Raw genomic sequence first — 17,742 nt, 5'->3', positions numbered from 1 at the left:
AGGCTTAATATGAATTGTAAATAAATGTCATCCCCCCTCCCCTAAATTTGGGAGGAAACTCCCAAGTTGGTATCACATGAAACAATTTTATAGCACTTAGCTGAATTGTATGAATAGGAAGAATAATATGGTATATATATGTCAATTCAACTTAGGGTCTTTCAAGAAAAGAGCGTACCAATTCTTAAAAGGCAGTGCGCTTGCGCCTGCAGAAAGCCTTTTCTGGCAGTGTGAGTGTCCATGGGTGGCGGTATCACTTACCATCAGGTGAGCCTCCTACCCGTTTACAACAAATTTCGTATGCGATGTAGATATATCAGACGAATCAATAGGGAATATATATTCAATAATTTCGAGTTATTTTTGTTAAAAACACAAAAAAAATACATGGTGAAGAAACCGGCTTGCTTTAGACCCAAAAAAGTCGATGGCGTGTATCAGGAGGCTGATGACCTACTTGCCTATTTATTAGATTGACAAATCGTGAAACAGAAATTTGAGGCCCAGATCTAAAAAGGTTGTAGCGCCGCTGTATTTTTTTTTACAGTTATTTTAATTAACTTCTGTTAACTTCCGGCGTATAAGAATATCGCAAGGTTACAATTAATAACATAACACGGTCATCCAGAATGTTTACGCGGAAAGCCATATTTGATAATATTTCGGCTTATAGGTCACTGGTTTTCAGGGCTTGGGGCCTTTAAGGGCTTGAGGTCGTTAGGTATGTGCCTTAGCGGAAGAAAAGCGATACAAAATAGCAGTGGATCAGTCTTGGCTTAGGTGAATCGTGTGGTTCTCAACGTTGAGGTCGTTCATATCCATTGTGCAACCATTTTTGTACGCATTTAACGCCGTGAAACCGGGCCCGTCACAGATCACCTACTTGCCTATTAGGACTAAAATTATCAAGAAATAGATACAAATATATATAAATAATTCACCATACTTTTTAAAATATAAAACAGGGGTATACAAACGAGCTCTCCTGGTGTTAAGTGATAAAAGAAAATGAGAGCGTTTTATTATCCCTTTTTTATATTCGTATTATATCTTTGCTTTCGCTGGCACAGAGGTTGATATAGGCTTGGTTAAGGCTAACCAATGAATCATTCAAGGCGCACCCTTTACTCCAATACACTTGTAAAGGCTTTAGATACTATTTTTGGGATATACAGTGTACTCTCGTTAATTTGAATCTTTTGATAATTTGAATGTTTTCCGGTCCCATGGAAAATACTTGATAAATTTAATAAAGTCAATGTTAATTGGTACTGGTAGTTTAAGTTGAAGGATTAGTATCTTCCGTAAGTAATATAATAAGTCCGGGATTCACTACTCTCTATAATTTGAGATGTCCATCGTGCACAGACCTGTAAATTTTGGACAATGGCAGAAAAAAGAAACCTTTGTTGAAAAAAAGAGTCCCTAATCTTTTTTTCTTCTTTTCGAAGATTTTGTTAATAATTGTATTTAATTGTTAATACATAATAACAATTCACGAATATGTATGGCTATTTAAAAACTTGGTAACTTGTCTAAGTCTAACTAAAAAGTCGTGTATATATAAAATTAAATACAATTTTGCGTTTTTATGACGAATAATTTTTATTTATATAATTTATATATATATATATATATATCTTATTGCGATCTTGATTTTTGATGACGTTGTTTTATATTAGACGCATTTGTAATATTTTAGTTGCGTTTTGTATTAAGAATAGGAAAGTCGAAAGTGGTGAGTGAAACCTGTATGGAGGGCGTGAATCATTGAATTGTAGATTTTGTGACGGTTTTGACGGTTAAAATTAAACTACATAATTATGTCAAGGTGTCTTTAAATTAAAATAAACAAATTCTGTAAAGATTCAACGGAATCAGAGTAATTATATTCCGTTAGTAATATAATTAATAAAGAGTTACCTAATGCGCGAACTGTGATATTCATATTTCAAATACATTTGTGTATGTAAGTCAAACTTAGCCGTATGAATATTACTTTTTAGAGACGGTTATAATTTTTTCGTAGCTTTTAATTATTTTTAGTAATATAGGAAACACTCATCATTCTCATCTCAGAAACGAACGAAGCATTATGAACTGAGGTTTCGCGTTATAAATCATGTTTATCTGTATGTCTCGTTCGCACTAACAGGTCTTATAGGTCGTAGTGACGTTCGTAACAATTGTATACGTACGATCGGTATGCTAAAATTATGTTAAGTATTAATAGGAATAAGTTTTCGCTATCTGAAAATAGAAGTTTTTAATTTGTAAGATAAAATGTTTCGACGTAATCATAGAGAATCTGTGTTGATGGTTATGTGGCCGTTTTTTATCTTTTCTATATATAGTTTTTATATATGTATACTTTTTAGTTCTTCAAAAATGCTCATCCGTATTTTCCCAATGTGTCATGTTCCTGTAGGTTAATTATCAGAGGTGGTGATTGATCTCTTGACATTGTTTTCCTTAAGTCCTTATCCTAGACCCTCGTGGCAGGTAGCTAAGTATCTTAGTATATGAGATAAGGCGTTGCATTGCATGCATTCCTACTGTCATTGACATTTTTGGACCGTCGACTCATTCCAAAATATAACGTTAATGCAAAGTACATATTTGTGCCGCGCTAAGGAAAGCGATGCGGATATTGAAATATTTTTATCGTAATTTATTTATTTCCACAACTATTATTCTATCTTAACAGTTACTTACACCGATTATCCTACATAAAAAATATTACAGTATACCTCGAACTTATAACTAACAATATAGAAACAACTCTTGTGAACTCAGTGTACAAAAAAATAGGTATTTGTTTTATTTTATTAAAGTATTCCTACAGCTACTCATTAAACAATTACATTATACACAAAAGCCAAAAACATAAAGCACAGTTTTACCTATTTATACAAAAACTATAACAAAGTACAAATTCATACTAAATTCTAAGTTTCATTGATCATTATAATAAATATTTAATATAAAGGAAGAATAACAAAGCCATTATTAATAAAATATACCAGAGTTTTTTAAATATTTTTTTTAGCATTCCTTAGTCATATTAAATATATGTATTTGCTGGTAATTTGTGTTATAATCAGAAGGTATACGTTACATGGCTGAGTTGCGTGAATAGTTTTTATTAGACCGAGGAATCTGGAATAGTTGTGTTTGCCTTGTATTGTATGATGAAGGGGTGTGAAAAAGTAATAGCGGTATACCTTGATAGAAGTTCTATTTATTTTAATATATGTATTATATAAGTTGGAGTGTGCGCGCGGTAAATTCAAAAGTTTAGGCTTCCGCCTCAGAGTTTTACCTGGAACCCGTAGACCCAACCTCTCCATTATATACAGATTATAAACCCGACCCGTAAGTATAGTAAATAAACACATTGACAAAGCTCTCTTGTGAGACGAAAATTGGTACAGACATCTCGGCTACCAGCGCAGAACCAATCATTGGTATAAAAAAGATATAAATTATTTATTTAACGACTGAATTATGGTGACATATTAAATATATTAGTCATTATATAATTCGTGTGTATGTCCCTGAAACAGCTGGACCGATTTGAATGTTTTTTTTTGTTGTATGCGTTTGGGTGGCGCCCTGGATGGTTTTGATTCAAAATCAAAAGTTTTTATTTCAAATAGGCCTTTGCAGGCTCTTATGAAACGTCTAGTTGCACATTCACAAATCAGCCCGGCTGATGGCGCTGCAGTCGGTAACTAGGTCTTATCTATACAGCAAATAAACAGCTGGTATTCCTATATGACGCAGTAAAGTAGTTAAATCAGAGAGTTAATTAAATCTCTAGACAGTTAATTAAAGATATTCAGTCGCCATATATATAAATCTTCTGTGCGTGTATTCGTTATTAAACTCCTAAACGGCTGGATAGGTTTTGTATGAAATTTTTGCTCAAATGGAGTCTAGAATGATTTACATGATTCGATTGTTTTGTATGTCAGACGTGTGTACGTGACAACGCCTGTCAGAGCCGCTAATCTTTAATAAATACCTTATTCTCATGAAGTCATAATTTATTCCATAATGCGTAATGGATGCCGTCCTTAGGAAAATAATTGTCGTTATAGACACACTTGTATAACGAAAGTTTTCCAGTTCTTCCATACCATCATAAGACGCAAATGTATTTGATAAGGTTAAATCTTAAACGAATGTATTCTTTTTAAAACACCCGGTCATTATGATGTTATGCACAGTGTGTCGTCGCCCTGGCCTTACGTGAGCGTAATAAGTAATCGAAGAATGTATAATTAATTGATACTACGAGACATAGACGGCTGTAAAACTCTTTGTGCGCTTGATTCATAATGTAATCGAACTAACTAAAATCAAATAACACTCATCACACTCATTAAATGTGTAAATTTTTTTATTAACACTTCGACACATTTATAGAAATACATAAAAATTATAGCAACAACGGGCGGCCTTATCGCTAACAAGCGATCTCTTACAGGCTACCCTAGTAGGGGTAACAGGCTTAATAGTAAATTCCATAAGAATGATTTTTAAACTGTTTAGAACATCTTCTCCCAATAAATTTACAAAAAGCATTACGTCACGCGTAAGGGAGTGAGTGAGTGTAATGTGTGTAATTAATATTGTAAGAGCCTTTGATCTGATGCAAAATCTATGAGTAATGATTACTAGATTAACATTCATTTTATCTTTATAAATTCTAATTTATTTACATTATCACGCCTTTTTACCGAAGGCGTAGACAGAGACCATGGATCTCCACTTGCTACAGTTGTCTCACATTGCTCTCTTGCTTCATCCACTTTCATGACATTCACCATGCTTGCTCGTCGGTTATGGGTAGTTTTGACTTGTCCCTTCTCTAGCATCTGCATTTTGTCCAGGTGTGTACGACAAGGTATACCCATCTCGATCCATGGTTGCTTTGTATATCCTACTTGTCTACCGCTTGTCATTCATCCCTTATACATGGCCAAACCACCTAAGCATTCGTTTAGTTGCTCTTTTCAGTGCAACCCTCACTGCTCACGTGTCTCACAAATTTTTGCATTTTTCTGTTATTTGGTGCCAGACGTTTTCTCTTACGAGCGAATGCTAAAGAAGAAACCATTAGCCGTGATTCGAAGATCTTCCTGGATGTATGGCGTTTAAACCACTTGGTCCACGCACGCGCTAATTAGATTTTTTTGTATGACAGGTGGAACAGGTGTAATGGTTGCAGCTAGTTACAGTTGTGCAAAACAAAAAAAAAACTTGGCGATTAAAAAGAGTGGTGGAGAGTTTATTGCCAGTTCTTCTCTTCCGTTCTACGCTCTTGATTTGACAACTGGCAGTGAATGTAAAATTAGAAGCATTTAATGTATATTTCTTTTTTATTGACGTTCATAAGTGTACATTGTGTTAACTATATGAATAAATGATTTTTGACTTTGACTTTAGTATTAGATATACTCTAATATTATGACGAAGACACACAATTTCTTTCGGCATTAGAAAGCCGCATCCTCACTGACCGACATAGGTTGTATATCATTTCCAAAAAAAATAGGGTACCTAATAAAAATGCAATAATAAAACACAAGGTGTGAAAAAATTATCCATAATAAATCAGTCGTCGCGTGCGCTGTGGAAACGATTGGTCATAGAACAAAGAAACAAACACAGCAATTCCAATTCTACAAATAAATATCTTCTGTAATATTATATTGTTACGAGCTAGGGGATCGGATAGAAAATTCCGTGGATTTATTCAAGGGTTTATTTCTTGATAAATCAATGAGGAATTTATGGGCACAAATTAATTGCAGAAATGCACTAACACAACAACACAGTCACTAATTACTTCACTTATGCACACTTCACATAGTACTTTATCACTTGTATTCACTTTATCGCTTCGGTGTTTCTCTCTTGTTATCGCATTCAAAACTAAAGGCGACTAGTCGCGTTTTGGCTCGCTTATATATCCCTGGGAATAATTCTAAACAATATTCGAGAACTTTCTAGGCGGGCTTGCTACTGAGTAGCGATTGCACAATTCTAGAACGTCCGCACTCTTTGTCTCTTTCGCACGTTGCTCCGTCCTTGTCGTACGGCGTTCTAGAGTGCTCAGTCTAGTTTCGAGAAAGTTCTGATCTTCTCTCTCTCTCTCTCTCGTATCATTTTGTCCTTGTCTCACACCTAGAATGTTTGGTCTAGAATATTCCTTCATCAAAGGGGTATACCTAGGCCTGAAAACGGGTCTCCTGAAAACTGCACCACTCTACTACACATGTTCTGAAACCGACTGAAAAAAGGTTTCAGCTTCCTGAAAACTAGGGTAACATTATGGAAATTACAATTTTCTAATATGTGATTGACCCTCTCCTGAAACGGTCAGAAATCATATTACAGCCTGCTGAAAAGTTCTCTCACTAGTGGAAAAAATCTAGAAACATTGCAGTCGACCCGTCTTCGTAACGATATAGTAAAATACGTTTGAATTTTCGTTTTTATTTTTAACAATTTATAATAATGAAGCTAAAAATTCCTGGACTTATTGAAGAAAATATTTCATTACCTACATCAAATCAATAATTTTTCAATACATAGAGTATTTTTAAATTTACTTATGTCGGGCATTCAACGTAAATATTGTTACGAATTTAATAATGTACTAGATATATATTCGTTGTTAAGTTAAATCTGTATAGATTATGTATGTGAGTGTGTAACAATCTGAATTATATAATATGCCAAACATATATCTATAGTCCGACTTAGTAGACTACCACGAAATCTACGCGAAACCGGAGGGCATCATAAAGTGAAATTATTTTTATTCAACGCTTACAGTGAATTAACTATGAAGTAGTATGAAGAGTTTCGCCATACTCATACACATGGGATTTGGTCCCAGCGTCACAAGTATGTGTAGTACGAAGTGTACATACATAATTCTATTGTGAAAGTGAGATTTTGTGATTCACTTTCGCGGTTGAGTCTTTGAACAAATTTTAATTTTACTTCAAGAGGTGCATTATTTCTTTGAAAGCAAATTTCATTACGAATATCGCACGACGTCATAGATATTGTCTTCGATAAATCCTGTATGTGGAGTTATTCAGCTTTAGGATAAGATTCAGAAAGGTACGTCTGATGTTGACGCTGCTATGTTGAGTTTCGGACTGACTTAAACCTAAGTAGGCCTTTACGCGTTTTCCACTTAAACAAATTTCCCCCCTTCTTCGAAGACACTCTCCTTAAAGCCTTAAGCTGAGCATCGGAATACCAGGCGTTCAGATTCGCGGTCACTTGGAGGGAAAGGCTAAATTGACCTGGAAGAAGCTTGGTATGCTTAGAAAGGAGAAACGGTACTCCAGTCTGACCCATCGCCTGCAAATTCCAGGCCCAGTACCAGCTCCTTACACTTGACCGTATCGTCGTCTCCGACCAGTCACCGAGCGGCTTGATCCTTTGGCGCTCTCTCCCTCTGCATGTTCTACCGCATTTATCATGCAGTATGTTCGGATTAATTTCATATAGTTTCACAGATTACTATAAATATAAAGACATAGTAAAAAATGAATATGTGTATATCAATTATAGAGTAAGTAAATACAATACATTACTACGATATATGTTTCATATTTCGTAGTAATAATCGTAACATTTGTTTCCCTCAATTATCTTGCAGTGATGACGACACAGGCGTAACGGGGCGGGGCCACCTTGACCTATATATCGAGGTGACGCATTGCGAAACGCGGGAAATGTTATTCTAAATCGTAATGCACACAGTATACTAAAACCGCTAGCTAATACTGCAACTAGGCCTTTGACATGTTTAGCCAAGGTACTGCATATAGAGAAATCCATGGATGTATTAACGGAGTTTGACTACGAACTCTGGCACGGAACGAACGTTTAAACAAATTTATTAAATCTTATCTATCAAATTATAAGATTCTCGAGAGAACTGTCAAAAAACACTCAACCATTATCTTTATATGATATATGGTTTTAAATAATTAATGTCCTTTGTTTCATAGAACTGATTAATCAGCTTTATACGTTCCTAGAAGCTTAGGGGTTGTTACTGGATCGACTTCCTGGTACAGTTAAGTAGAAATTCCTTTTAACTTTATATATATTAGAGTTCTCTGAATGTGGGAAGATGAAACGATGTTCGAATGATCGATCAATAGGGCTAACTATCTTCCGGTTTTAGCTAATAACAATAAAATGAAACGAAATCTTTTTTTGTCTTATAGAACAGGGTCTAAACGGGGTGGAGGCTCACCTCACCACTCTGACACTTAATGCCAAAAGGCTAGCGAGTGTATTGCCGGCCTTTTAAGAATGGCTACGCTCTTTACTTCTTAAGTCCAATTGGTTTGGAAAAACTTCAGTGGGCAGCTGGTTCCACATAGTGGACAAAAACTGCTTCAACGCTCAAATGTTGAACGATGGACGTCGAGGTGGTACAGGTAGAATTTCGTATTCTGCCTCGACGTCCGATGATGAAACTCAGCTGCAGGTGAAGCCGATGAACGCTTCTGAACACTCCGTGGTAAATGCGGTGCTGGGAGACCCCACATCTTTTACCCCAGTTAAAATTAGACACATAATTTTAACACGATAGTTAATTAATTAATACAAATTTTGTGTGTCATACAACGGATTCTAATTCTAGGAAGTGAATTAAGATGAACAATCTTACAAATGACGTAATACAAATTTGCGTGCAAATCACATTTATTTTCGCCAAATATTACTTTAACACCGAACAAGCTGATAAGGCAATATTGACGTTTCTCATTGTCTGTACAGCGCCACTCAGTCGCGACTGCCCCTAGACTGGCACTCACCCCTCAAGGGGTGACTGCGGTGAGGTCACGAGACAATGGTTTTTTAGCAAGTGATATTGTATCTGAAGTTGGTACTTGATTTGTGATCTGATACAGTCTTTTGAAGTAATATGTTGTACAAACCCTGAACGGAGGTTCGAAGTCGATGTTTTTGACGTGGTCATACTCTAAGTTTCGATCACAAGAAGATTCGAAGACATCCAGATCATATTTATTTAATTCGTAATGCTACAGCTTATAGACAGATACTAAACATATAGCAAATGGAATCCATGATATGTACAAAATTTTCAAACATTTACGAAAGCAGAGATTTACTGAGATCAATATTACGTAATACCTAATTGGGCGGTCTTTGTGATATGGTAGCAGTGTATGTTTGTATGTAATATACATATACACCCTATATGTATATTACATACAAATCAATCAATATATTCTCATATAGTCTAGTTGATTCAGCGTGTGATCATCCCTGAGATCGTTGTTAGGAACCTTCTCACCTAGATAGATTTATCTCTATGAAATCTCTATTAAAATCAGATAATCGTTTTCGAGAATTTAAATGTCGATTAGATTTTTATAATAATGTCATGATATATAAACTATTGATAATGCCGAGGTAACAGATGTAATTTTTCGTCTCTCTCAACACAGCCCGGCTAGCTCAGTCGGTAAAGCATGAGACTCTTAATCTCAGGGTCGTGGGTTCGAGCCCCACGTTGGGCGTTCATCTTTTTTTACTTTTTTTTTTCGTTAGTAATAAAGAAATTATTAAACTTTCATGGAAGAGGAAGAATTAAAGTTGATGTCTATCTTCATACATAGTTCATAGGCTTCTTTTAAAGCAGTAATCTTTTTATGAAATTTCATTACTACTATAAACACCAATATTTAATCGGCTAGGTTAATTTCTATTTTACAGCTTGTCCTTGGACATAAGCCTCCTATAAGACACTCCTCTTGGTGTCCAGCTTTACGTAGCCACATAATTCCAGCCGCTCTACTTATATCATCTTCTCATCTCTTTATTTGTCTCGTTTTCTTTTCGAGGAAGCCAATTCGTCACTTTTTTTCGTCCATTAATCTTTGTCTTCTCTCATAATGCTATAAATTTGCCCTTTCTCAGAGCGTAATCTTCAAATATGTAGAGCCATATGGTTAGATTAATTTATCACGCCAAATGTTAAACATCTTTCGTTGTGATTTTTTTACGCAGCATGTGGTCAGCGACTGCTATTTTCGGCTGAATGTTGAGACAAAGGAATCTAACGTTACAATCACTATTTTTTTTTTAAAGAAAACATTTTTTAACCGGATTAAAGCTATTTGTATTACGCTGTAAAGCACGCGAAACGTCGGAAAATTTAAAATTATGTAAATAATTATAAGATTATAATAATACAAATGTTTTCTTTCAATGTGTAAAAACTATGTTAACCAAAGACAGTACTTATTTTTTTTCTAAACAAGTGAATTGTGATAGTTTTTAGAAGCTATTAAAGCGTTATCGATTTTAAATTGAATAAATAAATAAGTGGCGCTACACTACCTTTTTCAGGTCTGGGCCTCAGATTTGTGGATCTCGTTTCGTAATCATTTGTCAATATAGGTGTTTTGGTCTTATGCAAGCCGGTATATTAATTAAGATACAATGTATTACAGTACTATTCCATACAAAATGAAAGCGATGTTATTTTTTAATATATTTTCTAGGTAGTTCCCCGACAGTGTTGTCTTCGGAGGTCCTGAATAACTTACGTATACGTACAACTTAAGCAAATGGTATTGGTAAACCGGATGATTGAGCAACCTATTTCTTTTAACAACCTTTTGTATAACATTACCAGAAAATTCCAAAAAGATGCCTCTTAAGCTATCGTTGAACATTTTTTTCTTTTAAAAAAGGTCTCTGTTACAATTATTCCCATAGCTTGTTCCCAGTTATATCTGTCACATCCATGCATAGGGTGAAGAAGATGTAATACTGTCAGATAGGACAGACAGTACTCTGTCTAAACCTGAACCTGTAATCATCCCCGTTAGTTTTATTTGTTTAATTATCGAAAGGAAAACTTTTGGAAGAAATTTTAAAGGAAAGAAAATAAATATGTCTGCAGTTTCTTGAAAGTACTACAGTAAAACCAGCTTAAGACGATTTCTCAGGGACCCTACCAAAAACGCGTTTTAAGCGGGGAAGCGTATTATGCGAGATAAGGAAACTAATACGTACTACATATTATTATGTATTATGTTCTAATTTTGGTATATATAAGTATTAAATTATACATTTATAAATACCTAGTGAAGTTATAATTACATTATTAAAAATAATCACTTATTTTGGTTTGACAGAATAAGTTCTCGTTAGAGCGCTCGGTTAGACCTCTCGGTTAGACCTATTAAACGGGATGACGAATCGTATTAAGCGTTAAGAAATGTATGAAAATATGTCTCAAGTTGCAGAGACGTAAAGTGGCATATTATAAGAGAAATCGTATTAAGCGTGATCGTGTTAAAAAGGTTCTACTGTATATTAAAACATCTTAAAATGTTTACAAATTAGAAGGCAGCCGTGGTAACTGACCCTTCAAGAATATCTTCAGAAATAATGTTTACGACTAGTTGATTATTGGACTCGAATGCGAAGGAACACTGTCAAAGAGAAAACGTTCTTTTTTTATGCCCTACGAGTGAAAAGTAATTATAATTCTGTTCGGAGGCCGGTATGCGGACTTAAACTGTCACTTTCATTGCTCGTGAACTTTATTACTGTGGTCTATGATTTATGGAAGTGTCATAATAGTTTCGCGGTATTACTTGCTTTTACGTAATAGGTATAATAAAAAATAAAGTCTATTTTCAATCTTGAAGATAGAGTTTATATTTGTTATATTTTTGTATTTTTTTTTGTTACTCATAATCTAACTTCCTTGCCATTGATTAGAACTCCTTCAGGGTAAAAGTCTTCTCCAGCTTTCTCTAAATATCTCTATAGACGGCTTTCTTTCTCCATTCGCTTCCTACTAACCTTTTATAGGGAGCCCTCGTCTCCTTCATCCCCTTAGACCCTTAGACCTTTAAAGGTCTTCTGTGCCTGACTTTTGACACGCCGTTGACTTTTTGGGTCTAAGGTATACCGGTTTCATCACTATGTTTTCCATCACCGTTCGAGCGTTTAAATTCATGTATAGAATGAAATTCGAATGGTGCACAGCCGGTGATCGAAAGAACTCAGTGATGAGAGTGCCACGCTGAAGCCACTAGGCCAACACTGCTCAGTCCCTTCCATATAGTTGTCTTAAAAGTCCATCTTTTACCTGTGCATCTTGCTATAAGCCCCGCCCATTGCGACTTCTATTTTAGGTAGGCACTTTTTTACTTTACATAAATGACGCGGCAAATAGTAATTATCGTTCAATATTTCAACCGATTTATATATATATATGAAACGAGAGACTGATATTTTAAGACTGAAAAATAATTTATAAATACACTTTGACGTCACTGAGATATGGCCCATCAAGAATATGAACTGCAAATTCAATAATCTGATATATTTGATTTCAAGGTGATGATCTTTGGAGTCATTATATGCAAGATGTTGTGTTATATATCTGAAAATGCGATATTATTTAAACGAATTTCTAGATGTATAATATTTTACATTATTGTTTGACTCTAAACGGGAATTACTTTAATTCAGTTTAAATAAGTGGTCAATAAAAAAAACTTTTTTTAACCGGATTAAAGCTATTTGTATTATTATAAACTTATAATTATTTCACACAGTGACCACGCACGCTGTAAAGCACGCGAAACGTCGGAAAATTTTAAATTTAAAAATTATGTAAAATAATTATAAGTTTATAATAATACAAATAGCTTTAATACAGTTAAAAAAGTGTTTTCTTTCAATGTGTAAAAGCTGTGTTAGAAAAAAACAAAAGACACTTTTTAAAACTTTATTATTTAGCAAAATTTTGTTGGCTTATAAGTTATCACAAAACCTATAACCTATCCAAAATGTTTAGTAGAATTCATAATTATCAGAAGAACAATTTCAAATTTGAATGAAACTCTAGGCACGATTTTTTCTACTCTGCTGCTCAATTGGCGGTTTATGAAAACGGGACAAATTTTGCGTCCCACAGTTGGTTTCGGGGACATCAGGATTTGCGATGACAGTCCCACACTATCTCACAGCAAAGCCGAATTCGGTATTGCGTGTTTATTAATTTTTTTCCTTTCGGAAATATTTGTACCGCTTTGTGTATGTTATGTATTCCATCTTTGGCTATATGTTTAGTTTATTTGTTTGTTGGACATATAATATTAGCTACAGGAATACACAATAAATAAACAATTGTTTTGAGAAAAAAATTCTAGATTTTAATGGAAATTTCTGATTATTCTAGAACTATGTTAATGATGATATGTGTATATTTATTATATTTCGTCTGTTTCAGGTAATAGCCAAAATAAATAAAGGGTAATTATGTAAGTTCAGTTGCACAAGAATAATATTAATAATAAGATTAAAGGAAATAAATTTGCCGTGCTTATCGCTCCCAAGCGAGCTCTCAACATTCTCATCTTGTCTATATTTATGATACAATGTAAAAACCATGGCGCTAAATGTCTGTATCAGCTTCACGATATTTTTCTTTTGTATTTTGCCACGTAGGCGATCAGCCTTCTCTGCATCACGTTGCTGGTTTTCTCAAGATCTTGTCTACCTGCGCAATGTGTTTCGTTCTAAAGCCTCGTAGTCATCCAAGAAAGAAACAAAAACTACAAGAGCGCTGTGATTTTGACAGTTGACATATTTGAAAGGTGTGTCGAAAAATTGCGGTTTTAGTTGCCATATGGAACGAGATTTCGGAATTTAATATAGAGAACAATCTGCGTTGCTTAAGGAAATATAATTTTAAGGAAAATATAGTCGCGAGGTTCGTGTTTGATTGTATGTTTATTTAAATTTGAATGCTAATAGAAATACTAGTAATTGTAATTCTTGCTACCGGTGTAAATTAAAACGAAAAATCTTTAAAAGTTTCCCGCCAAGTTCATTGTCATTTCCGTTAGCTGTCAATTAGGCGGCCATTTTTAATGATTGCGCGTGGAATCAGTGACTATTGTGAAGTGGGATACAGTATGTTATAAAGAATAGTAAAGACGAGAACAGCTTATTTGTGTATTTTTTTTCAAAGAATTATGAGTTTTCTAAGAAAAAGCCGCAATTTCTTTTATTATTTATATATTAATACTTTGTTGCAATACAAATAAAAGAAACACAAATCACACAATACATAAAAAATTACAAGGGATGCAACGGGCGGCCTTATCGCTGATAAGCGATCTCTTCCAGGCAACCCTAGTAAGAGAAAAACTAAAAAAAGTGTTAGACGTGTAAAGACGTTGTTCATAAGTGAACATTGCGTTACCTATATGAAGAAATGATTTTGAATGTCGAATTTTATTATGAGTTATCTGTTAAGATGTTATTGGATTCAAGTAGGGAATGCAATCCCGATTCGAGATCGTGAATTCGAGATCCCGCGGGATTAGAAATATCAATCCGGCGGGATCCCGAAATTTTCGGGATCTCGTATAGTTTAAAAAATAATTCACGTGACTGAATACGATGAAAACTGGATGTTTGTGATAGTGAGGTTAATTAAAATAAAATATTATTTGAAAGAAAACAAAAGCCTTTATCCTTTAATATTACGAACTAAACAACTAACAATTTTAATTACATGAACATAATCAAAACAAAAGTAGGTATAGCTCAAGGAGATTAAAATTGGTGATTTTGAAAGTAACTTCTAAAAAAAGAGTATCTTCTAAAGTGTCTCAAGAGTGCTATCTGCTAACCGGCATCTAATGTCCATTGCAATGTACCCTATGTAATGTGCAATGTCGCGTGAAGCGTCCCGAGCGGATGTGTGTAGAACCGCTGACCATTGCAGCCCAATCCCGTCCATCTCGAACGGGATCTCGTCATATTATGCTTCGGGACTGATCCCGAAAAATTACACGGGATCGGGATTGCATTCTCTAGATTCAAGGGTCTGTGGGCGTAAAATAAATTATATTTATTTATATAGTTACGCATTTTTAACGAAGGCGTAATGAGGGGGGGGGGGGCAACCTGATCTCATCATGCACGCGCTTTGCTATTAATATCCAGCATAATATTGAATTGTAAAGATCTTGACAGATCATTACAATTATCGAAACATTTTCTGCGTCAAATATAGGCCATCACACAGCGTAGGACACGCTGTATAAACCACAGTAATACATTCTTGTAAGTTAAATTAAGCGGTAAAAAAGTGACCGCACCGCTAAGGGTCAACCGGTGACCTAGAAGGTAACGGAACTCTTTGTCAAGTGAAATGCTATAAAAAAACACATATGTTTAATGGTCTGTGTTTTTTTTTTCTTGCCAGCTCTCGCTTAACGCCTTTGAGAACTGTTAGTAAATATATAAAGGCGGCAAACACAACGAAAAAGAGGAATTCCCGTCCCGGCTCGCCGTCGTCGGAAATACTTTATTGTAATAATATATAGTATCTTCTAAAAGTAAAATTTTGAGAGGGTAAAAATTTATAGAATAGAAAAAGGAACCTGGACACAATGGCAGGGATAATTTAAAAAAAAAACTAAACTAACTAAAACACTATACTATATGTGTATTGTGTTAAAATGGAAGAACTGGTTCGGATTATTATCCATTGCGATCAGTTTCTATGGGCGAATTAAATAAGCTATTTCCTATAATTATGTCCCCGTACGCGAGGTTTAGAAATTATGCTCATCACAATATTAGATAAGCTTCGAACTAGATTTACAGGGACGAATTTGAAGATTGTTATTTACGTAACTCTAACGTTGCACAATAAGTCACGAGCAGTGATGCGAACTTAGTGTTTTCACACATTTAGGGATATTAGGTTACTTTTTAAAACGTATTTTAAAGAAGAAAATAACAGTTAAGAAAAAGTTATATTAAATCAAAAAAATCCAATAAATATATAACCAAAGATAGAATACATATAATACATTGCTATATTTAAAAGGTTTAAACATTTATTTATTTATTCACACTTCGTTACACTACAATATATATTTTTTTTTACATACTTAAATCAAAACTGGCGGCCTTATCGCTTACGAGCGATCTCTTCCAGGTAACCACTGTGAGTAAAGTAGAAATAAAAATGTATTAAATTACATAACACCATTTACAAAATGGAAGAAATATTCAATACATTTTGCTGAGTAATATATGATGTGTCGAACGCGTGATTGATAAATCATTTGACGTTTGTGTCCCGCGCTGTGTACGATGCGCAAACTTTCCCCCACTCCCTCGTTTAATGCTCAAGAAGTTTGCCGGTATCGGTATATCTTATGTAGCTTTGCACCTTATTTAATTTAATTTTGTTCCTTCGAAATAATCCCTTGAAAGTGATAGGGTATCTCTTATTTTTATTTCATTATTTTTAATGCAATTTATTTCTTCTTATACCTCTGTATATATAGAATTATCTTGTCACAATATTCGTTGCCATACTCGTCAGAAACGGCTCGACCGATTCTTATGAAATTTTTTATTCATATTCAGTAAGTCCCTACTAATATTTCAACCCCCTAAGTGGTAAGGAGAGACCACAACAAAAACATTTTTAATTTGTGTATGATATAACAATATATTTTATTTAGTTTAGATAATTAGAAAATTGATGACTTGAACTCTGAGGTTTATGTAGAGAAATATTCACAGAAAAACCTAAAAGTTTTCATTCCGGAAAACCCAACAGTCTCTCGGGTAGCGTAGCAAAATGTTCAATGCTGGTATGTACTAAACCTGTAGGCTTAGTAAAATCACAGTAAGGAGAAACAAAGTTCGCGGGGGCAGCCAATATACATATGAAATTTCCGCTCGTGAATGCGTCTCTGACTATAATCATACGTTACACGCTATTTACATAGTGGTTAAGTAGTTTGAGAGTGAAATTGGAGCGAACTGATGTGGGTCATTCGTTCGTAGATACGAATACATAGGTAATCTTGTTTACGCACGTTATGTATAACATTACATAGAAGAAAATCATAACTAACATGTCATAATTTCAAGTCCGTGTTCAAAAGCACATAAGTGAACTAAATCAATCCATTTTTTTAAATGGGGAATTAGTCACTGAGAATTGAATTGACTATGGTTATACGCTACGTCTGGCAAACAAATTGAGGCCCTATCCCAGCACGAATTTCTGTGTCAGTGTCTCGGGTGGACTGCGGTACGTAATGGAGAGTTGGAGCGCTGAGGCGCGCCGGCCCGTTATAACAATTGGTTATAAAAAACATTAAATTGAATTAATTTTATCAATTTTTTTTTATGAAACGGATTACTTGACTTGCGTTAAAATATATCGTGTAAATTTCAAAGTCATGATCTATATACATTTTCGCCATAAAACGAATTCGAAGTGTCAAAGATTGGCTATGTTTGGATTTTTTTCCTATCGAGCGAAGTTATTTAAATCGTGTATCGATCTTTCAAAATGGATGCATAAACTACTCACATCCACCATATATTTTTTCCATTTGCCATACTTCAAGTAATGATGACAAAAAATGGAATGAAACAATGAGCTTTTTTAGAGTTTGTCGATCGTATAGGCCCTTAATAAGTTTAGCGTGATGTCAGACTTGTAAAATGTTTTTAAATATATAGTGCTTCAGATATAAATGTAACTTGATTATTGAGAATGTGGTTACAGTGAACTTGATATGGGAGGGAAAAACTAAGCCTCTGTTATTGGCATACAAGTATATATATTAAATAGAATATTTTTTAACGTTT

General features: G+C 34.5%; 1 protein-coding gene and 1 non-coding gene across 2 annotated transcripts in view; both read left to right on the top strand.

The window, feature by feature from the left end:
- The window catches only part of LOC123716958 (GTPase-activating protein CdGAPr), a 61,613-nt gene that overhangs the window by 3,803 nt on the left and 40,068 nt on the right, over positions 1 to 17,742 (top strand). The window lies entirely within an intron of this gene.
- On the top strand, positions 9,521 to 9,593 carry Trnak-cuu. Its single transcript has one exon. It is a non-coding gene; the product is annotated as a tRNA-Lys (tRNA).

The sequence above is a fragment of the Pieris brassicae genome, chromosome 12 (genome assembly GCF_905147105.1).
Source record: "Pieris brassicae chromosome 12, ilPieBrab1.1, whole genome shotgun sequence".
Taxonomy (NCBI): Eukaryota; Metazoa; Arthropoda; class Insecta; order Lepidoptera; family Pieridae; genus Pieris; species Pieris brassicae.
The sequence above is the reverse complement of the archived record's forward strand: the minus strand, read 5'-3'. Positions and strand labels throughout refer to the sequence as shown.